We start from the raw sequence: 23947 nt of genomic DNA on the forward strand, positions 1-23947 counted from the left end.
AATGAGTTTTGTTAGCTTAAAAATAAAAATTGAAATTGTTCGACTTTTTATTTAAATTTCGTTATAAATATTATGGTGCTAATGGATAACAATTTAAATGGGTTTTTATAACTATATATGACATATTTCTTAAAAAAATTATATATATATATATAAAGTTGAGGTCTCGACTCAAACTTAAAAATCAATCACTAATTAATAAAAGGACAAAGCACATGAATGGTTTCCAAAGTTTGAGTAATTTTTTGCTATCCCTACTGAACTTTTAAAAGCTACATATTGGTCACTAACATTATCGATTTTGATAATTTGTAATAAAATAGTCACTCCACTGTTATACATGTTAAGTTGATGACATGAAAACGTTAATAAAAATATAAATATTTAATTTTACTCTTAAACTATTGTTAAAACATAAAATAGGTCCTTAAATAATAATTTTATATCTAATTTATCCCAAAAAAAATTAATTTTCAATTTTTTCAAATACAAGGTTAGCTAAAAACGCATGATCACCATTCAAGGTTAGCTATGTCTGAAAGACAAGATTGAAGCATAAAAGCATCCATGTAGCTCTATGCAACAATGAATTAGTTTACAGTTTCAATTCATCTGGTATGAGTATGACGCAATTTTCCAATACCCACCAAGTTTCTAAAATTTCCAAGCCTCAATTTGACACAGCCAAGCTATAAATTATGCGCCACAAACTGTTACCTAACGAAAACCCTCATTCCAACATCAGGAAAGGAGAAACCTTGAGACAAGGACAGGAACACAACTCGCAGGCAAGACAACAAGCTGGGCACCCTTTTGAGCAGCCTCCACGATGTTCTTACGAGCATTCTTTACGTTCCTCGCTTAATCAGGTGTCACAAGAATGGTCACTAAAGTTGAGACTGCGTTTGGATTTGGGAGCTGATGAGTTGGGAGAGGTGGGGAGGGGAGGAATACGTAGTGGTGGGTATTTGAAAAAATTGAAAAATTAGATTTTTTTTTGGATAAATTAGATATAAAATTATTGTCTAAGGATATATTTGATGTTTTAGTAGTATTTTAGGCGTAAAATTAAATAATAAACTTTTTTTAACGTTGTCTCATCATCAATTAAACGGGATAACGATAGAGTGACCATTTTGTTACAAATAGATAATATTAATGACTAATTTGTAACTTTTGAAAGTATTGTGAGGAAAATGTAAAATTACTCAAACTTTAATGACCATTCTTGTAGTTTTCCCTTAATAAAAATTCGAGTTATTTAAGTTATATTTTATATCTCAAATATTATTTGAATATTTTTTAATTAAATCAAATCAAATTTATAAAATTACAAATAGAATAAAATTGAGTTAAATTTTTAACATCGAGTCTAATTAAAAATTTTGATTTTTTTATGTCAAATCAAATTTTATTTACTCCAAAATTTTCAATTGTTCGGGTGCTTCGTTATAGAATCTAATATTTCCTGTAAGTATTAAATTACGAGAATATGAGATTACTTAATACATTTTTAATAGTGTTATATTATTATAATGTAATATTATAGTTTTGATCCACGAGATATAATTATCTATAAATATATTTTATGAAAATATTTTTGTGATATATTTTTTAAATAATATTTACTTTTAATATTAAATTAGAAAATATTGGTATAAATTTTATAATTTTTTCATAAAATTATATTTAAACTTTATGTTTAAAATATTATTAAGATAGTTAATATATTAAATAAGATTTTAAAAAAGAAAAGCACAAATTGTTTATATTTTTTATCAGAATAGTCCCATTTTGAAAAGTAATTACCGATATAGACTCGTTTTATCGTTATTTCCCAAAATGTTCAGTTATCTTGTGAACTCACAACTCAACAAAGGTGAGTTCTTCAATACGGTATCCAAGACTATGATTTTGTTATCACTAAAAGTCGAAATTTCTGCACGAACTAAACGACATCAATAATAAAAAGATTATTTTTTTTTAGTATTTTGGGTTTGAATATAAAAAATGTCATAGTTTAATATTAAACGGTTAAAAATTATCTTTAAAGAAATATTATCTTATATTTATTTTAGATTAATAAAAAATGGTTACTGTTGCTAGAAAATGATGTGATTAGGGTTGTTCATTCGGTGGCCGAACCGACCGAACTACCATTAACCGAATTAATCGAACTTTTTTTCTTTAACCGTTAACCGAACCGAACTTTTTTTCGAAAATATGAACCGAACCGAATAAAGTTCGATTAATTTTTAAATTAACCGAATTTTTTTAGAATTTCGAATTTATATAAAAATTAAATATTTTTTAATTCAAAAAACAGTTTATAATTAATTTAAATAATATATAATTATAAAATAAAAATTTTATATAAATTTTTTAATTAATATTGATTTAAGTTTAAAAGTTATTAAATCTTAAATTATTAATTGAGTTTTAAATAGTTTGAGCTTAGCTCATATGTTATATATAATATATTTAATATTTTTTTAATTCAAAAAAACAGTTTACAATTAATTTAAATAATATATAATTATAAAATAAAAATTTTATATAATTTTTTTAATTAATTAATATTGATTTAAGTTTAAAAGTTATGGAATCTTAAATTATTAATTGGGTTTTAAATGGTTTGGGTTAAGTCCATATGTTATATATAATAAATTTAATATTTAAAATTTAATTTCGGTTAATTAATCGATTTCGAAACGAATTAACCGTTAACCGAATTCTAAAAATTTTCTTAACCGTTAATCGACCGAACTAATTCGGTGATTGATCGAATTAACCGAACTAATTTGATTCGGTCGATTAACCGAATTAGTTCAAAAATTTGAACATCCCTAGACGTGATAGTGGAACGCATATGAAGCCCAATTGCACATTCGTATTGTCACAACATTAGGCTGCTAACGTTGGGCTGAACTCGCAGTGTTAATTGAGTTTGGACCGCTTCATTACTTCAATTGAGATAATGAAAAATTATTTCATTTTCAGTTGGACTTTTATTTTTTGGCATTTTTACCGAAATATCACCCTCATACCTATTAATTCTCCTAATATTACTAGTTTAGTATCTTTTCTGACAAAACACGGATCACCATGCGCACCTTCACGGGGTTCTGTCCGAGCTGGCGCCACGTAAGAGAAGACGTCGATCGTCATTTGTGCTTTCGATGAATCTCTAACATATACAGAAGGCACGGATCACGAGACTCGCCTTTCATGGGAAATGTTAACATGACGCCACGTGAGAATACATGTTTCAAGGGGCACACCTTCCAAAGTCCACATCATCCCTCAAAACATTTTAAAAATATATGTTTTGAAAAAAATATAAAAAATAAAACTATAGGGACTAATATCGTAATATAATACTATTAGTTTCATGAGTTGAAAATTTTAATGAGATTAGCTTATATATATGTATATTGGAGTGTTTAGGTTATGTTTATTTACAATGTGTGATAAAAGCTAAAATGTGTATTCCTTAACTTTTTTATCTTTATATCTAATGAATCTACTTATACACTATTGTTAAATTACATTATGATAATATTTATTATTAATGTTTATATTAATTAAGATTATATATTTTTTATATGTTAATATATTTAAATAATTACATTAGGTTAATATTTATTATTAAGGTTTATACTCAATTAAATTTTGAAGTTGATATATATCAAAGGGGGAATGGTATACTCATGTAAGATGGAATATAAGATTAATTATATTCGAGCTACTGAAACGCCTTAAAATACTATATGTTCTTTTGTTTTAAATCTAGATTATGAGATAATGAGTAATTTTCATGTAATTTATTTAATTATATTTTTGCTATAGTAATTTGAGATGAAATAAGCTACAAGATGTACTTCCTTATGAAATTGACAAGTTTAAGAGTCTAACATATCTGTAAGAAGCACCTGGAAGTGTTTTTTTTTCACGTTATGATAATCAAGATTGTTGTTTTATACTAACCAAAAAATTGATTAGGTATCTGAGCTTCAACAATTTTAAATGGGAGATCCCGAAGGAGTTAACAATAGTGTATAAGTAGATTCATTAGATATAGAGATAAAAAAATTAAGGAATACACCTTTTAACTTTTATCTCACATTGTTAAGAAACATAACCTAAATATAACCTAAACACTCTAATATGTATTAAATTACGATGTTAGTCCTTATAGTTTTTTTAAATTTTTTTAATGCATATTTTTTAAAATGCTTTGAGGGATGATGTGGACCTTGGAAGGCATGCCCCTTGAAACACGCTTCTCACGTGGCGTCATGTCAACATTTCCCATGGAAGGTGCGCTTCATGATCTGCTCCTTCCGTATATATCAGAGGTTCACCGAAGGATCAGATGACGATACATGTCTTCCCTTACATGACGCCAGCTCGGATAGAACCCTGCGAAGGCGGATAGTGATCTGCGCTCTATTGCCACTTTGTCAGAAAAGGGTACTAGATCTATAATATTAAGAGAGAGGTATCTGACATGTAATTAATGGGTCTGAGAGTGATATTTCGGTAAAAATTATTCTTAGATTAAATACTCAAAGTATAAATTAACGCATCCATATATTTGATCGTACGTTACAATTAAATGTTTATGTTACTGCTAATTGTTTATGCTCCAACTTTAAATGTTTATGTTTATAATTGTCTATGTTGCTGCTAATTTCGTTAGACCATTCTTGATGTTTGTTTTTATTTCTTAGGCTCTGCAGGTGAATTGATTAACGTTTTAGGAGGGAAATTTTTGCTGTGCCTGCCATTTATTTTGTTGTTTTGACTGTGTTGTTCGATACGTGACAAATGACGTTTTGCTGAACCGCTACTCTTATGATTTAGTTGTTCCATTTTGTTTTCAAGTATGTTTTAAGACGGAAATGTTTATGGATGTTCTAAATATTGCTAGTATATTTTAAGATTGTATTATGTTATTGTGGATTGGTATATAAGTTTTATTAGGTTATTCTGTTTAATTTATATTTTCTATTTTTAGTAACATTTTTGAACATATATAAATGAGCATGTTCGCGAACGCCAAACGAACATATTCACGAACTCTAAACAAACATGTTTACGAATGTTTAAATGAATATGTTCATAAACGCTAAACGAACATGTTCGTGAACGCTAAACGAACGATAAACGAACATGTTCACGTTTAAACGAACATCTAAATGAATACGTTCGCGAAAGTTAAATCAACGAACACGAACACCTTCGAAAATAAATGAACGAACATGAACATGATATTGAAAAATTAAACGAACACGAACCAAACATGAACACCTTCAAATATAAACAAACAAAAACGAACATAGTCTTGTTCGTTCAAGCTCGGTTCATTTACACATTTATTCATGGAAAGCAAATTCTTCATAGATTCGACAATTCAAACACTACCGAGCCTCCCAAAGCGTTCTACATCGACGTCTCCACATCGATCTCGATGGCGGCGAGTTGCGGATCCGGGGTCGAGTTTACAATTCGTTACGAGACATGGGTGATAACTGGTCTATTCAACATATCGAGCACCAAGAACAAGTTAACAGCCATTGGGTGCGACACGATTGCCATCATCATGGGAAGCACCGGACAAGATTACACGACCAGGTGTCTGTCGTTATGTAATGGAATATCTGATGTCACAAACGGTTCTTGCTCCGGTATTAGCTGCGGTCAGGCGAATATTCCGAGAGGAGTGCGTGATTATAACATCAGCCTCGGGAGTTTTTCGAATCATTCCGGATTGTTAAGCTCCAATCAATGTACCTTTGGATTTGTGGTGGTGGACGGAGAGTACGAGTTCTCTACTTCCGATCTTAAAAGAACCGATGTGGTTTGGAAACTTCCGATGGGTCTTGATTGGACCATTGGGAATCAGAATTGCAGTGAAGCGAATAAAGATACTGAAACGTACGCTTGCAAAGAGAACAGTGTCTGTCGTGAACCGGAATTTGGTAATGGGTATTTTTGTAGGTGTAGCTATGGTTTTGAAGGTCTTACCTCTCCAATGGCTGCCGAGGTAAATTACTAAACTGTCCCTTTTTAAGTTAAATCACAGCTTCAGTTGGTTGGTTCCATGGCTATCGAAAGATGAAAACTTTGATTCGGGTTTATCAGATGAAGGTGAGTGAAACTTTGAAGCCATGCACATCTGCATGTCACAACACGTTCGGGAGGTTTTTACTGTTCTTGTCCGAAGGGATATGATGGTGATGGCCGCCGGAATGGAACTGGCTGCAGTCCTAAAGTCAACAAAGGAACAAACGTCGGTGCTCAGATTGCCATTGGTCAGTATGCCTAGCTCCTATTGACCACTGGCCATTTATCTTAACAAGGCTTTAAAAATTAAATGAAGGTAATATCAATAATGAATATAAAATGACAAAATTAAATCAATTCATTATTAACAAGTGTCAAGTTCTTGTAACGCTGTTGTTAAAATTTGCAAGGAAAATAGAAAATATATAGAACACATATACTAATGAATTGGAAATTAGCAAGAAAATAGATAATATATATAATTAAAATGAATTGAAGTTTGATGATATACTAATCCATTTTAAAAAATAAAAAGTGAATATTTAGTTTTATTAAAAAATTAAATATCTAAAATTATAATAAATTTATAATTGCATAATTAAGATATTTTATATAATGATTGGGGTAAGAATTCCATCATAACAAACCTAATTTTTCTTATTATACATTTTTTTAATTTAATATTTGCTAAAAGAGCAAAACTAAGTTATAAAAAAATTATTTTCTATAAACATGAAGCTGAAAACCAAATTAATAAATAAATTAAGATGATAAAAAGATTGCACAACATGGTATTACTCACGAAGTGACATGACTATATTTTCATAAAATAAATGAAGTATCAAAGTAGAAGAATCGAACAATGAACGCAATGCTAAGAAATTCTGAGTTGTCACAGAACATGTGGGGGAGAGATACGTTGTTCTGTCAACTAATTACCTTTTAAATAAGGTCCCCAGGAAAGAAAAAGAACAAGACACCATATGTGTTATGAAAAGGTTGAAAACCTATGCCATACAAATACTTGGAAATGTAGATGTCTTTGAAAGGTAACTGTCATATTACCAAAACAAATAAAAATAAATCCTAAACAATAGATTGTATTTTCTTTGACTATCCTATTCTTAGAAGGATAGACTGATGCTAGTTGGAATTTGATATTCAATATATCAACGACACAAGAGAATTTGTTTCACACTGTAAGAAAAGTTGTGTCATGAAAATCCTTAAGAAAACGGTTATAACAATATTCATAGTGAAATCTGAGTTTGAAGATCTAGATAAATCTGGAGAATAAGCTGAATAGCTTTGGAATGTCATGAAGAATATTCTTGAATGGTTGAAAATGTGCCTACAGTGTGCTTTTATTGTGACTAGCAAGTATAATGGTAAGTTGAGACATATGCGTCATCGACATAATACAATAGACAATTGATCTCAAATTAAGTTATTGATGTTGATTTTGTAAGATCAAAGGATGACATTGTGGATCCGCTAACCAAAAGGTTAAATCGATATCAAGTTGAGAAAACATCTAAAGGAATGAGACTAAAGCCCATGAAATTTAAAGGTGTTATGTGAAGGAAAACCCTACCTTGTTGATTGGAGATCCTAAGATCTAGGTTCAAAGGGACAACCTAATTAACCCCCTGTACGCCACTGTAGGTGTTTCTTACCCCCAAGTCCGTTCCTATGATGTAAACAATGATCAAAGTGATATAAGTTAAACAAAAGCTTTTAATGACCATTGTGTGCTGCGGTGAGCCGAGTAACATAAGTCACCTATGTGAGAGTGAAGTGGGGCCGCTTTAAGGAGACTTTTGGGACATAGTTCTCTCAAACTCTTGGAGAACCAGGCGAATGTCCATGGCTTTAAGGACATATCCATGAGAACTAAATTCTTGTCAGAGAGGTAACTGTGTGAAGTATGTCATCATTTACACAAACGAAAAAATAATTCAAGGACATCGCATCTACTATTTATCCAGTAAAGTGAATTTACTATCACAAGGGAAGGTTCAAAGGAGGACACCTACCTTTCCTATGTAACTATCAATCGTAGAGGCTATCACTACATCGTGCCGAAATATTTTTAATTAAATCATCAATTTCATTCATGTGGGGATTGTTAGAAAAAGGGTGAATTTAATTGATGGATTTAATATCACTACATCCTGGTTGAAAGAGAATGGTAAATTGTAATTGAGAATGTAGTTTTTGCAATCTCAATTTCTTCAATTCTCTCTATTTGAGTTGAAAGATATGGTTAGCGAAGCTCTTTTGTTTTTCAAGAACAGGTTGGTAGTAATCTCAGAAGGCAATCCTCCTAGTTTACTCACTGATATGAACTCGGTTATCAGACGTATCGACTTAACCTGCAAGTTAGTGGCATAAGTTATAAGTGGCCTCATTATCAGTTTCGTATCACTAAAAGCATCGACTATGGCATTTGCGCTGTGGACAACTATAACCGTATGGGTGGAATATTGGCTTTTTATGTCGGTGTACGACGGGATCCCGGCTTTAGGCATAAACAGCAGCCGAAGGCTGATTTCAAGAGTTTCACCAAGTGATCAAGTGGGAGACATCATATCAACTTCTCAAGAAAGAAATAAGTCTTTGTTCAATGAATGAGAGAATTCAGCATCCTCTGGCGACAGCTCTGCAAGGAGAATCATTGAGTGGATCACTAAGGTTCCCTACCTCGATGCATGGATCGTATATTTGCAGCAAGACTTCAGTTTAGCAGGAGTTGCTTTAGCTTTGTTGTTTTTCACTGTCCTAAGGTGAGTGCTTATGAATTCTACTTTTGTCTGAGCTTTGAACTCAGAAGTAATGAAAGTACGTAATTGAACATTGGGATTTTTTTCGTTTCATTACCGGTGAATGGTCTTTTCTTCAGTTTCGGGAATTTGATGACGGCAGTCTTGCAATGGGAAGGGATTCCTGCATATGTAATCGAAATAGCTCGTGGAATTAGTGCTTCAATTGGAATAGCAGCAACGGTTGTGTACCCTGTGCTTAAATCTCGTATTTCGACACTCAGAACCGGACTATGGTCTATCTGGTCTCAGGTATAAACAACACTAGCCATTGTACACTCAAGTACTTTTAGATACTCCATACAGAAAACAGACCCAAGATCTTATTTGTCTTTGAGGTTTGATTCAGTGGACTTGCCTGCTGGTATGTGTGGCTTCAGTATGGGTCAAAAACAGCCAGTTATCAGCATATATGCTGATGGCCGGAGTTGCGACATCTCGGCTCGGTTTGTGGATGTTCGACTTATCCGCCATCCGACAAATGCAGGTACCATATATGATTAAATCCTCTCTTATTCTTTTGGTGTTACTGCATTTTGTTCTATGTAAACACATGATTATGTTCCCTAATCCGACCAGTGCATCGTGGGAGGAGTTCAAAACTCACTTCAGTCTACCTTTGATTTAACGGCTTATGTAATGGGAATAGTAATATCCAATCCACAGGTAAAATTCTTCCTATAACTTTAGCTTCAAATTAAGAAGCGTTCATGAGCATCCCTGCTTGCTTGCTTTGCACGATTGATGCATATGAAGGGTTCTCTGGGTTTCAGCATTTCTGGAAGTTGAACTTGGTATCGTTTTCGGAGGTGACGGTGGCCGCATTTCTCTACACTTACCGTCTATACCGGATTCGGAAGCACGTTTTTTCACTTTGAGAAGCTTTACTCATTACTTCAATGATTGTGAGTAGAACATAAAATTATATGTTCGTCTCTGATACGTTTAGGAGCAGATTGCAGATGCATCAGAACATTTGGCCCTTAGAAAGTTGAGCTAGAAATTGCTTGGCGGAGGAGGAAGGACATTTGGTCTTGTCTAATTGCCAATATCATTTATGTTATTTGAACCGTCATTTTCTTCATACGTATCCAACATATGTTACACATGAATAGGGTTCACATAATTTTAGATAATCAGACTCACTCATTTTACAGGTTTCAAACTTAATTGATTTGAATTATTAAAATATGAATAACATAAAATACATATGAATCTGAATAAAGTGAAGTATAATTAATCATCATAAAATGACTTCATATAATTAAAATAGTCATTTTAACTGCTACTTATTTTTTTTTTTTGGAGCAAAATACTCTATAATTGGACGAAAACTACTAAAAAATAATGATCAATATTTATAGAAATATTACAATTTCGTCGTGTCTAACGTAATGACATGATATATACCACATAATCACTTAAGTACATGTGTCATATGTCAAGACATCATTTATGTACACGTAACATATGTCACGACATTACTTATGTACATGTGACATATATTATGCCATCATATTAAATAAGTATCATTTGCCATATTATCATTCATATACACATGACATGTCATTACCTTATATATATAATATTTATCACATCAATAACAAACATTAATTGTTATTTAACTAATAATTTCTTTACTCAAAATGAAGCATTAAATATTAAAGTTCTTAAAAGAAATAAGAATAAAACAAATATTTTATTATAAGATTATGTCGATTCACAATAATAATAATAAAAAAACTTTGGGCACTAATGATGAGAAGTGCAGAATTGAAGATTATTTTTGGTCAATAATTGGATGATGCCACCCACTCCAAACAGCAATTTTCTTTTACGTAGTTATCATATGCCAATTTCAAACAAAATTTAAGATTCAAAAGACAAACACAGCAGGCAATAAAGGGGAGTTATGTCGTATATAGATTAAGTAAAAGTGTTAACGGAAATATTATTATTATTATTTTATTTTTTTAGTAAAAAATTATTTTTTACTTAAAATAGCAATATTTTTTAATATTTTGGTAAAATGCTCAATATTAATATTTTGATAAAAAATAATGTTAGGTAGTGTTTATTAGATATGTTAATAAACTCGGTAAAACGGCTAATAATATTTTCGATAGAAATAATATTTTAAGTAATTTTTTTACCGAAAATATTAAAAATAATAATATTTCCGATAACATTTTTTTCTTAACCATATATTAAACTATCGCTAAACTTTCCCGACAATAAACCAATAATAACCTAACAATTCTTTATATAGACATATATATAGTAGTATTTTAATATGATTTTTTTACAGAGTATATATATATATATATGTAAACAAATTTCAGTTCGCGTATATATTCTAAAACAATTCCCGAACGAAAAAGCCTTTTTCTCTGCTTTTATTCATTGCGGTGTTGTGCACTTCTGCTTGTTTTGTTCACCCGAAGGCAAAATCTCCCAGCTTGTGCAAAACACTTCGAAAAAACCCTCGATAGAAAAAAAGTCACCAAAAACCCGTTTTTGTTTGTCAAAGTCGAAATCGGATAATAAATTTTGATTTGAATCAGAATCTGGTTGCAGAATGGCGGCGACTGGGATTGCCCCGTGGCAGCCACAAGAAGAGGGTTTGAAGGAGATCTGTGGACTGCTGGAGCAGCAGATTTCGCCATCTTCTTTGGCTGATAAATCTCAGATTTGGCAACAGCTTCAGCACTACTCTCAGTTCCCTGACTTCAACAACTATCTCGTTTTCATCCTAGCACGGGCCGAGGTTTGCTTCGTTTTCTATCTTCGTTTATTACTCACTGTGCAACTTGCAAAAATTTCTTTTCCGGTGTTTTTTTTGTTTTTCCTGAGGAACTGGATTATGGGTTTTGATCGGGTTATATGTTCATGGAAGAGATATGGTTGCTGTTCTACTTTATTTTGGGGAATTTCTTTTTATTTGGATTATTCTTCTATTCAATACTAGAGTTGGGTTTTTGTAGGGTTAGTTACACTGTAATATAATTTGCAAAGACTATCCATTTCTTTGATGAACTTCATTCCGGGTATTTGATTGAATTAAACCTTTAAAAGTGAAAATACTATTTAAAACTAAATTTCCTCAGTTGGAGAGGCAATATATTAAGCATAGCTGTTCGTTTTCATGTGGTAATAGAACTTCATTTCATTTTTGTTAATTATGGATGGCAAATCAGTAGCCTTCGGATATACTATGAAAACCTGTTTTCTTTGATGTGCCACTGAAACATTTTTTTTCATTTTTGTAAATTTATGCAGGACAAATCAGTAGAGATTCGGCAAGCTGCTGGTTTGCTGCTGAAAATAATCTAAGAACTGCTTATAAGATAATGACTCCTGCACACCAACAATATATAAAGTCAGAACTACTACCCTGTTTAGGAGCAGCAGATAAACACATTAGGTCAACGGTTGGGAGTATTATAACCGTGGTTGTTCAACTAGGGGGGATTTTGGGGTGGCCTGAGTTGTTGCAAGCTTTGTAAATTGTTTGGATAGCAATGACCTAAATCACATGGAAGGTGCTATGGATGCATTGTCAAAGGTATGCGATGCTGACGATTAACTTTATAATCTTTGCTTTCATTGTATGGAAGTTATCATACTATTGCAGAAATCCTAAAGTTTGTGGTGGAGGAATCAATCAAATTAATAGAAGCATCAAGCATGCGGGTTTAATCAATATTAAACCATGGTTTTATCATGCTTCTACATAGTTTATGCCATTAAATTATGGAAGAGTTGATTTAAATCAATAGAATAATGTGACTGTAATTTAGTGTGAAAGCTATTTGAAAATGTTCCCCTTAGTTATATGAAGTTATTATGCAAAACTCTCTAGTTTAAGATGTATCACTCATCTCCCATTTGTCTAGTGAGACAAGTGAGATGATTCTTTGGCCATCTAGAATAGATTTCCCTACTTGTAAACATGCATTGTTGGTGGAACAAGGTTCTAAGCCTTCAATGAGGGGTTGCCATCAAATTGTACCTCTTAGAGGGTTCCCTCAAGTTCTATTTTATCCTGGTTCTGTCTTTTCTTAATATGCTTATACTCTATATATGGAGTTTCCCTGGTGCAGAATCCTTGATATTCTATGGTATTTGAAACATGTTTCCATTATTCTAGGTGCTTTTTCCACTAATGAATAGAAATATTTCCCAGTGATTACCAATGGGCTAACTTACTCTATTTAATCTATATGATTTCTTCTTCTTTCTCTGTTGATGGTATTACTGCAATTTGAGGGTCAAAATTAAATGTAGCTGACAAATGCACGCTGGCAAAGACATTGTTATATGCTGACTCTGAATTACTTTTCACCAATTCACCATTCCTTTGTAATACAGATTTGTGAGGATATACCGCAAGTGTTGGATTCAGATGTGCCTGGGTTAGCTGAACGGCCTATCAACATTTTTCTTCCTCGTTTATTTCAGGTGAAATTCATTTTTTTTTTAAATTGTCAGCATTTTAAAATTTCTAATTATATCTGTTTTTCTATGAGCAGTTTTTTCAGGCTCCCATGCCTCTCTGAGAAAGCTTTCATTGGGTTCTGTAAACGAATATATCATGTTGATGCCTTCTGTAAGTTAACTTATAAGTTTGGACATTTGTATTCTTCTTGTGATGGAAGTTATTCTGATGCTTTTAGGGTAAAACTTGAATTGTGCCTTAATTTCTGTCAGGCCTTATATACATCCATGGATAAATACCTTCATGGTTTGTTTGCCCTCGCTAATGACACTGCAGCAGAAGTGCGGAAATTGGTGAATAGTTTCTACTTTTCTCTTTTATTCTTATTGTATTGATAATCTTAATATTGTTAATGGAATACTCCACTGTAAATATTTCCTAATTTTCCTTATAATTTATTATTGAAGCCTATAATAGCTTGACATGAATTACGTATCATTTCTGATTTGAACATTTATTTTGAATGCAGTGTTAGAAGCAGACATGTTTTTCATCTAGTCTTTGATGTTAATGATTCTTGTCTTTTTTTCTATCATGGACCCTGCATACAATAAGTAACTGAATTCAGATCAATGTTTCCTTTTCCTTTTCTTACCAAATGAACAGGTTTGTGCAGCATTTGTTCAGCTAGTTGAAGTCCATCCATCTGTTCTGGAGGTAGGTATCTTTTTTTTTTTTTGGCATTTTGTTTTCATACATTCTTTCTTGATTGCAGTTTATATTGGAACTTTTAGTTCTACATCATGTTCTTTTCGTCCTTTTAGGTTTGTTTGCAACCTGCAGTTTATTTTCTCTGATGTGGCTTTGCATTATTTCACAGCCGCATATGAAGAATGTAATTGAATATGTTGCAAGTTAATAAGGACGTTGATGATGAAGTGGCACTTGAAGCATGTGAATTTTGGTAACTTTGTGCATTCCTTTTCTAAATTTAATAGTAGATTAAGAAAATTTTAAGACAAAATTTTGATAGCTTCAGCATTTTGACGAGCTTAAAACAAATAGCTTTTTTTGGAATACAATCTCTCCTGAAATTAGATTCCTTTTCTCACCTCTGTTTGCATTTGAGGTGTGTTGCCCATGCTTCTGGCTGTATGTGTTAGTATATTGTAAATTGGATTCTAGTTATCAAGAAATTGAATGTTTTAGCCATCATTTTCTTAATAGTTTCTGTTGGAAAATTTAGATTCTTTTTCTTGCTTTCAGGCATAGAGAGGTTGAAGGTTATGCATCTAATTTTCCTATCATTTTACGTTGGTCTTGGCTAATGTTTATGATTAAATATTTATCTTGGTTTGCAGGTCTGCATATTGTGATGCCCAATTACCACATGCGATTTTGAGAGAATATTTACCACGTCTAATTCCAGTATGCTAATACTTTGCCGAGTTCTATATTTTGTCTTTTTTTTAGCAGAGCTGTTTATAAAACCATGTTCTTAGTTTTCACATGTCTGTCACTGTTCTTTGTAGATTTTGTTGTCAAACATGGTTTATGCAGACGATGATGAATCACTTATTGAGGCTGAGGTTATTTTTTGTCTTTATTCAGACTATGTGAATTGGCAGTTATAATTGATAATTTACTTGGAGTTAATTCATTCTTGTAGGAGGATGAGTCTCTTCCAGACAGAGATCAGGTTGATATAATTTGTTGCTGATCATTGTTCTCTTAGTTTTCTGTGATGTATTCTAAATCAGCATTTTGCTGAATGTTGTTCTTCCTGATATTTGCCATTCAGGATCTTAAGCCTCACTTTCATACATCACGATTTCATGGTTCTGATGATGCAGAAGATGATGTAAGTATTTGTCCCCCTCTCTGTCAGTCAATCACGTAGCTAAGCTCTATGGTTCCTTTAGTTTTTGAAATATCTGTTTTCTTGTGGAACTTTTCCCTAAATGATCATTTTGGTTCAGGACGATGACTCATTCAACATATGGAATTTACGGAAATGCAGTGCGGCAGCTCTTGATGCTCTATCAAATGTGTTTGGGGATGAAATTCTCTCAACTTTGATGCCTATTCAGGTAACTTACCTAGCAGGGACGTTACAGTTTGGACATGGAAATTGTATCTATTTCTATTTATGTTGTTGGTCACTAGACCTGGTCAAACCCACATACATGGGATTAAAAAAAAGTATCTAGTATATATATTCAAAATTCTTGAAAAAGGATGGGTAATTTTTAAAAAAAAAAAATGTATATTTTGTTTTCAAACAATATATTATAGAAACAATTTGAAGGAAATTAACATATAATTGTATTTGTTGGTTTTGTAATTTTTTTTAAAGAAGGGAGTAGGTTTTAAATAGAGTAAAATACACCCCAGGTCACTCAATTATTAGTTCGGTTACGAATAGGTCTTTTTTTTACGAAAAGTTACATTTAGTCACAATTAAAATATCGTTACAAATAGGTCTGGCCATTAAATATCAGACGGAATAGTGATATGGCCTGATATAATAGTAGTTTTAGTCCAAAAAATTATACATTATATCAATTTGGTCCTAATTCAAAACAATTCAATAAATTTAAGCTTTCATATTTAAAAGTTCTATCAATTTAGTTTTTGTTTTTCTCCCAGAAATGTTATATCATCCTCTTGGTATAATAACAGTTTAATAGTAACTTGTTGCTTTATAGTAGAATTCAATTATTCGACTGATTCTTTGATCCGATGGACTCTGCTTGGTCTGAAATATGCAAAAAAGACAATTGGTGGAACTTTTAAATGTGAAGGGTTAAATTTATTGAATTGTTTCGAATTAGAACCAAATTGATAGAATGTATAAGTTTTGGGACTAAAATTCTTATTATAGCGGTCACATTAGACATTTGTTTCAATTTTAACGATGAAGTGACCTGTTTGTAACAATCTTTTAACTGGGTGACTAAATTGTAACTTTTAGAAAATAAAGTGATCTATTTGTAACCAAACTAATAATTGAGTGACCCAGGATGTATTTACCCTTTAATATATATATATATATATATATATATATATATATATATATTGTTTTGAAATAATACATGATTGATACAATTTAATTAATATCTAATTTTACTAGATGGTTTATGAATTTATTTGGGACTCTTGACACTAAACCCAGGTAGGTATTTTAATCAGTATTGATTAAGTAAATACTCTGCATTATGAGTTCATTTTGGAGAAGAGATGTTACCTCACCTTGTTCCAAGTTGCATATCAGAAAATAAAATTGTTTCATGCGCTAACTTTGCAAATTTAAATAATTTGCCACGATATAGATATGATAATTTGATAAAAAAAGGTAATTTTTGTTGCTAATGTCAAAACTTTTGTTGCTCTGTGCATGAGCTTAATTGAAGAGAATTAGCATTGGAGTTGCATCTAGATTTTTCCTCTTGTTGATTTTTTCTAGGCCAAGCTAGCTGCTACTGGTGACGAAGTGTGGAAAGATAGAGAAGCTGCTGTTTTGGCTCTTGGTGCAGTTGGTGAAGGTTGCATCAATGGTCTCTACCCTCATTTGTCTGAGGTAATTCTTGTTCTGTACTGATGCATGAAGTTGTGAGGCAGATTATGAGGTGAAGTATAATTGTGCATATAACATTTATTTGTTTAAAATCAAGTTAGGCTCCTTAATTTATCATTGTTTCTTTTTTCATTGCTTTTTCTTTATTTTGTTTGCCACGCTGTTGAACGATTAGAGGAAACTTATTTTTACCTGCAGATTGTGGCTTTTCTAATTCCTCTTTTAGATGATAAGTTTCCTCTCATAAGGAGTATATCTTGTTGGACACTTTCTCGATTCAGCAAATGCATTGTTCAGGTATGGATGAAAATTGCTGCTTCAGTCGTTTCTTTTGAAGGCCATAACTTTCACGTTGACGTTGTTTAGCTGTATATCTTTCTTAAAATAGTAATGATAAATATTTTTTTTATTAGAATGATATATAATTGTCATATACAACAAAATAATCTTTTTGCATCATACAACCATCTTTTGTTTGTTCCTGGCACATTTTATCTTTAACTTTTGATTTTGTGGCTTAAAACTCTCATGTTTCGTTTATTTCAGGATAGTGGTCATCAAAAAGGCTACGAGCAATTCAATGCAACTCTTATGGGTCTTCTGCGAAGAATATTGGATACTAACAAGCGAGTGCAGGAGGCTGCTTGTTCAGCTTTTGCAACACTTGAAGAGGTTGTTTTAAACGTGCTGCACTAAATGTTCCATATGGAATTTAAATTCTTGTACATTTCAACATATATATATATATATATTTTGTTTGCAGGAGGCTGCTGAAGAGTTGACACCAAGGTTGGAAGTAATTCTGCAGCATCTTATGATTGCTTTTGGCAAGTATCAGGTTGTTTTCTGGACAATAAACTACTTTGGATTGTTGCAATAATGCCCTTATGATAGCTGCTGCTTCATCTTCACCTTGAATAATTTTTTTTCTCATTTGTGTATAATTTACAGAGACGAAACCTTAGAATTGTTTATGATGCTATTGGAACTCTAGCAGATGCTGTTGGAGGGGAATTGAATCAGGTATAGCAGTATGCTAAAATGATAACAATGTTCTTCGCACTTTGTCACTTCCTTCTGATGTATACTAGAGTATTAATATGCACAAAAGTCATTGCACCTTTTTGGTATAAAGATGATTCTCTCCATTGACTTGTTTTGTCGTTTTGCAGCCTGTTTATCTTGAAATTCTGATGCCTCCACTTATTGCAAAGTGGCATCAGGTTCCAAATTCTGACAAAGATCTCTTTCCACTGCTTGAGTGCTTCACATCTATAGCACAGGTCTGTTGTCTCTTATTGTCTGACTTTTTATTTATAATTTTTTCTTTAAGGAGGATAGGTGTGTTGTTTTCTTTCAATCTTGATGTTTGGTTTATGTTTATTATTTAACTTTTATTTTAGCTGAGGTCAGCGATAAGTTGAATAATGAATACTGAATACATGTAACAGTATTTTGGAAGAGGCTTTAAACTGCTATAGAGTTGGCTGTAATTACATTGCCCTTGCTGCGTTGACCCACTGTCCTCTCTATCCTCTGATAAGAGTTTTAATGGGTATTGCAAATAGAAGAGAACAACTGTATAAGTGAAAAAATCAATGATCTTGATGAGGGACTTGAAAATATGAGATTGGGAGTACCTAGGATGATATTTCAACATGATAAGTGTAATATAATTACAAAAGGAATGGCTCTGGGGTATGCTTTGTTGTGTGGTCTGGGGTTGTGAATCACAAAATGAAATTTCTGTTCTGTTCTGGTTACATCCGTTGCTGGTTTTTCTTCAATCTACTCACTGAGCAACTGAGGTTTCCCTTCAGGATGTTGTTTTTGGCTTAATGTCGTTTGCCTTTTTCTTCCTCTGCATAATTTAACATGGAAGATGGGAGTGTGCACAAACTAGAACTTCTTATTAATCATAGGGCCTGTCCAATCTCCATAATTTTTTAATCTGCTGTCAGTTTAGAACCATAGCATTCCTTCAACTTGATATTGAATTGTATATTTGAACAAGATGACTGTACACTATATTAATAAAGTTAACACTGGGATTAATGTTTTTTTACTTTTTTCAGGCATTGGGTGCTGGGTTCTCTCAATTTGCTGCGCCTGTATTCCAAAGGTGTATAAAATCATCCAGAGTCAACAATTGGCCAAGGTTTTTATTAAGTTCTCTTTACTTCTCTATTAATCAACAATTTAGGTTGATTTTATTTTCCAACCACAATTTGTTCATTTGTGCTTTCCCCTTCGTGTTTGACTGATGCTTTAATAGATATTTTGTTCACTGTAATTAATCTCCTCAATTAAGCAGCATATCGACCAGTGCCTTGATTATTTGTTTAATTTGTGTTGTTCTGTCATGTTATTATGTGCTTGGTTTGGGGATCTAGATGCTTAGCCAAGACTATCTGAAATTCCTTGTGTATATGTTTGAATTTATTTGATTTGAGAAGCATATTCTAAAATAGATGTAGAGAGAAATCAACATATGAATTTGCTATATTATCCCACAGTGAAATTTTTGGCTTGTACTTACGATACACCACCACATGATTTTTCAATCTTATTTTCTATTTGCATGGTAATGTTACTCCCACCTGTACCCAAACCTCAAAGCAACTGAACCCCTTCACTGCATGATAATTCATGGAATCCGCTTTTCTCTTTCTTTGCATAATGTTTACGCCATATATGGTTATTTTGCTGATCTATTAACATTTTTTGAGTTTGTCTTTTGAAGAAATTGATGGAATTTGAATTGCAGGTTGACCCTGTTTCAGCTGGGGTTCAGTATGATAAGGAGTTCATTGTATGTGCGCTTGATTTACTCTCTGGACTAACGGAGGGCCTTGGTAGTGGAATAGAGAGTTTGGTACTTGCTTTCTCCTTGCACCCTTTTTCGTATCTTGAACTGAAGTGGGCAATTGCGGAGAACACATGGATGAAAGTAATGAACTATATGTAATGAACTAATAGACTATCATTCATGGAAACTTCCTTATACCATATATCCCTTAAAATACTATACTTGATGTTTAATAGACTAATTGTCATCGTACCTATGTTTTGAGGTCTTGTCCGTTCCTGATATTGGGTGTGTAAACTGGATATTTCCCTCAACTTTATAATGTGCCCTGTGATGTTTGTTTTGCTCACATCAACCTATTATATGCAGGTTTCACAGAGCAATTTGAGGGACTTGCTTCTGCAGTGTTGCATGGATGATGCATCTGATGTTCGGCAAAGTGCCTTTGCACTTCTTGGGGACCTCGCGCGAGTAAGTTAAAAATGAACCTACCAATTATGCTAGTTTAGAGCTATATATTCAATAAAACATCACCTTTTCCTCTAAGGACAAAAAGCTTGCAAATCTCTTATTAAATAAGCCTCAAACATGGTCCTAGCTGAGCAACTTGAAACTTACTATTTTATAGTGTTTAGATAGTGTATGTTAACTGTATTCAAATGTTGATTTGATTAGGTCTGCCTGTTCATTTGCATCCTCGTTTGTCTGAGTTTCTTGATATAGCAGCAAAGCAATTGGTAAGGACTCATTTTGGGGTTCCTTATTTCAGTTTGTCATATTTACGTTTTTACGTAGTGTGTGTCCAATGCAGAATACTCCCAAATTAAAGGAAACCATTTCAGTAGCAAATGCATGCTGGGCTATTGGCGAGCTAGCAATTAAGGTATGTATTTTCTTCATTCTGCATCATGATAAAATAGATTATCTACCGTTTCATTGACATGCCTTCATGAGTTGATTCCCCCTTGCATGCTTTGAATCCTTTTTTCTAACTACTTGCCTTTTGAATTTCAGCTACGTCAAGATATTTCTCCAATTGCTGTGTCAGTGATCTCGTATTTGATTCCGATCCTCCAACATGCAGAGGTAATATTCCCTTTACGTTGGTGAAGTTTGTTGGCATGCATGCTGATATATGCATAATTATTTGTTGTACGTGAGTTCTTGTATTAGTCATTTTGATGCCATAATCTCATCTCTGTATGATTAGCCGGGCTCAACAAGTCACTTGTTGAAAATAGTGCAATTACACTAGGGAGGCTTGCATGGGTCTGTCCGGATCTTGTATCTCCACACATGGAACATTTCATGCAATCATGGTGTATTGCTTTGTCTATGTAAGTATAATTTATTCTTGTAACTTGTAATCGTTGCTTTGATGTATAGCTAAGTTCCGTTTGGGTCAATCCATTAAATTACACTTATTAGAGCAGAATCCGAATCCTACTTTATTAGCAAGCTTTATGTCAACTCATTTGACAAATAACTTTCAGGATACGAGATGATATTGAGAAAGAAGATGCCTTCCGAGGTTTATGTGCAATGGTATGCATCTGTTTTTGCAATAATGTTAATTAACAGTGAATCAATTAACTAATCTGTTCATGGATGTACTCTTTTTCCAGGTCAGGGCAAATCCATCAGGGGCTCTGAGTTCACTTGTTTTCATGTGTAAAGCTATTGCAAGTTGGCATGTAAGGATGCTGTCATTAATTGTATTTTCAGGGTTGTGTATGTCAAACTAGAGTTTGATCTTTTGACTTTATTCTGTCTGTAGGAAATAAGGAACGAAAGAACTACATAACGAAGTTTTTCAGGTCTTGCAGGGTTACAAACAGGTAGGGAGTTGCCATTGTCAGCTTTGGCTTTGTTGATTATACCTTCTTCTTGCTGGAATTATGTGGTTTGCTGATTGTAACGTGTAAACTACACATTTAGTAACTAAACTATTACTTTTGTTCCATTTTGGTACCCAACTTTATTTCCCCCCCCAAAAAAATACCTAATGTTTAGTTTAGGTTTCAATTTGGTACCCCACTGTTAAAAAATCAACAGCACTGCTGATGTGAGATGTTTTTTTTTTGCTGTCAATTTTTTTTTCTTTTTTATTATTCTTTCTTGTTTATCCAGTAAACAAGGGAACTTGAGTGCTTTTTGGTTTATATTTTGAAGGATACATAATTATAACATGCATTGGAGTAGGTTCATTTACTGAGTCAAGTGAATAAATGTTGCTGCAGATGCTTAGGAACGGGGCGTGGGACCAATGTATGTCTGCTTTGGAGCCACCTGTTAAGGACAAACTTTCAAAGTACCAAGTATAAGAACTTGGTCGTTGTCCGTGATTGTCATTGTTTTACATTATTAGTGGTTCTTCAGGATGTTTATCAGCATCAATGCTGTCGGTATAGTTTGTGCATTATCCGACTGTATTGAAGCTGTGATTCATATAAAAGCAAATGTATACGTGATCGTGGGTGTCCCCAAGGCAAAGCATATCAGTTTCCTTGTCATGGCTTGAGGGGGGAGGGGTATTCTTGCATGGAGGAATATGCATCCCCTCCAAAAGGTTGAAGATGGAGTTTTATTTGGTGTTTAGTAATTGAAACATGGGGGGTAAGCATTTGCATTCCTTATTGTTGACTGACAGACAATTTTTGATTGTTTTGTGAGATAGGGGTCTGGATTTCCACAGATTTTGTACAAGGGCTCTACTTGTTTTTTATCATTAGAAGTGTTGGGTGTTAATTTATGTATTATTCAAGATGCTATAGGAATTGGAGGGTGGGTTTTTCCCCTTTTTTTCACTGTTTGCCCAAATAACAATAAATCCTAGTCTTGGTCACTGGTCTTTCATGAATTTTAGCCTATTCTGATGCTTTGAATGCCATACTCTGCTTCTATTGAAATTATATATTTTTATTTTTGTTGAAATTTGGATCCATTCCACCATAAAAGGATTACCTTTGTCACAATTTTTTCTGTTTCATTAATAGAAAGTCTAATTTGATCATAAAATAAAGGCTTAAATGTATCTTTGGCCCTTGAAGTTTCAAAAAAAAAAAAAATTAATGTGACCTTTCAACTCGAAAAAAAAATCTAATGTGATGTTTCTGTCACTGATAAAATTCATTAGCTCATGCTGTTATAAATAGAGTAAGTTATATATTTATCACTCAATATTTTTTCTTTTATTTTGGTCACTAAATTCTAAAAATTTTCAATTTCAGAAATCCTAGAGACTCAGGGACTAAGTCTGTGGTTAAACCATTTTATCCCCCCATATCTCTAGCTTCGTTGCTCAACGGCGATGGAGAAGAAAAAGTTTGGCCTTTTCCGATTCTTTTCTTAACCCCAAACTCAAATCTAAACTTAGTTTCTAACAAAAATAAACAAGAAATGGACAAGCTTTTACCAGAAACTATTACCAGAAACCTTCAACATTACAATCCAACATTTTACTGAAAATATCCAAGAATGTAGAAAGAAAGAGTTTCCATTAATGAAAAGATGGGAAAAAGTGATAAAAACGACAAAAGATGTAATAATTCAAGCAAGCATCGTGTCGAATAAGTTCACTGTAAAGCCAACGAAACCCCATTTTTTTCTGGTTTGTAACATATCTAAGAATGTTGTTATGTGTCCACTCTGAACGATAAATATCGACGTTTAATTAATAATTTTCATCTAATAAGTGATTATTTTATCCCGAGATAAAATATTGAGATTAAAATACTAAGAAAAAATAAATTAAAAGTTAAAGTAACTATTCGGTAAAGATAATTTTTATTACTATGCCAAAAAAAAACTTAAAATCATCTCTGTCTCCCCTGGAGGGGCTTGGAATGTCACCAAACCAGGAGAAAGCGACCATGCCAAATGAGCAAGAATATCAGCGACTCGGTTGCACTCTCTCGGAACATGTCGAATGAAACACTCCAAACCCGATTGAGTAAAGCCTTGATGTACGGAATTAACGACGACACTCCTTGTAAAGTTGAGATGTTACCCAGCAAATTGACCAATTCTTTACTGTGAGATTCAATGAGAATACGACGACACCCCATATCCCATGAAACTTGTAACTGCACTCTCTCGGTACCCACAAACATTTTTGGATAATTAATCCAAGGATTAAGGAATCAGATTCGAGGCACCCCATATATTCAGATTAATAATATATAAGAATCTAAGTGATAATCGTAATTTATATCATAATAATAGAAACTGTA

General features: G+C 32.8%; 2 pseudogenes; both read left to right on the plus strand.

The window, feature by feature from the left end:
- Positions 1–8310: 8310 nt before the first annotated feature.
- On the plus strand, positions 8311–9378 carry LOC120203532 (annotated as a pseudogene).
- Positions 9379–11285: 1907 nt separating this feature from the next.
- On the plus strand, positions 11286–22530 carry LOC120203455 (annotated as a pseudogene).
- Positions 22531–23947: the final 1417 nt, after the last annotated feature.

This window comes from Hibiscus syriacus, unplaced genomic scaffold (genome assembly GCF_006381635.1).
Source record: "Hibiscus syriacus cultivar Baekdansim isolate YM2019G1 unplaced genomic scaffold, ASM638163v2 tig00009942_pilon, whole genome shotgun sequence".
NCBI lineage: Eukaryota > Viridiplantae > Streptophyta > Magnoliopsida > Malvales > Malvaceae > Hibiscus > Hibiscus syriacus.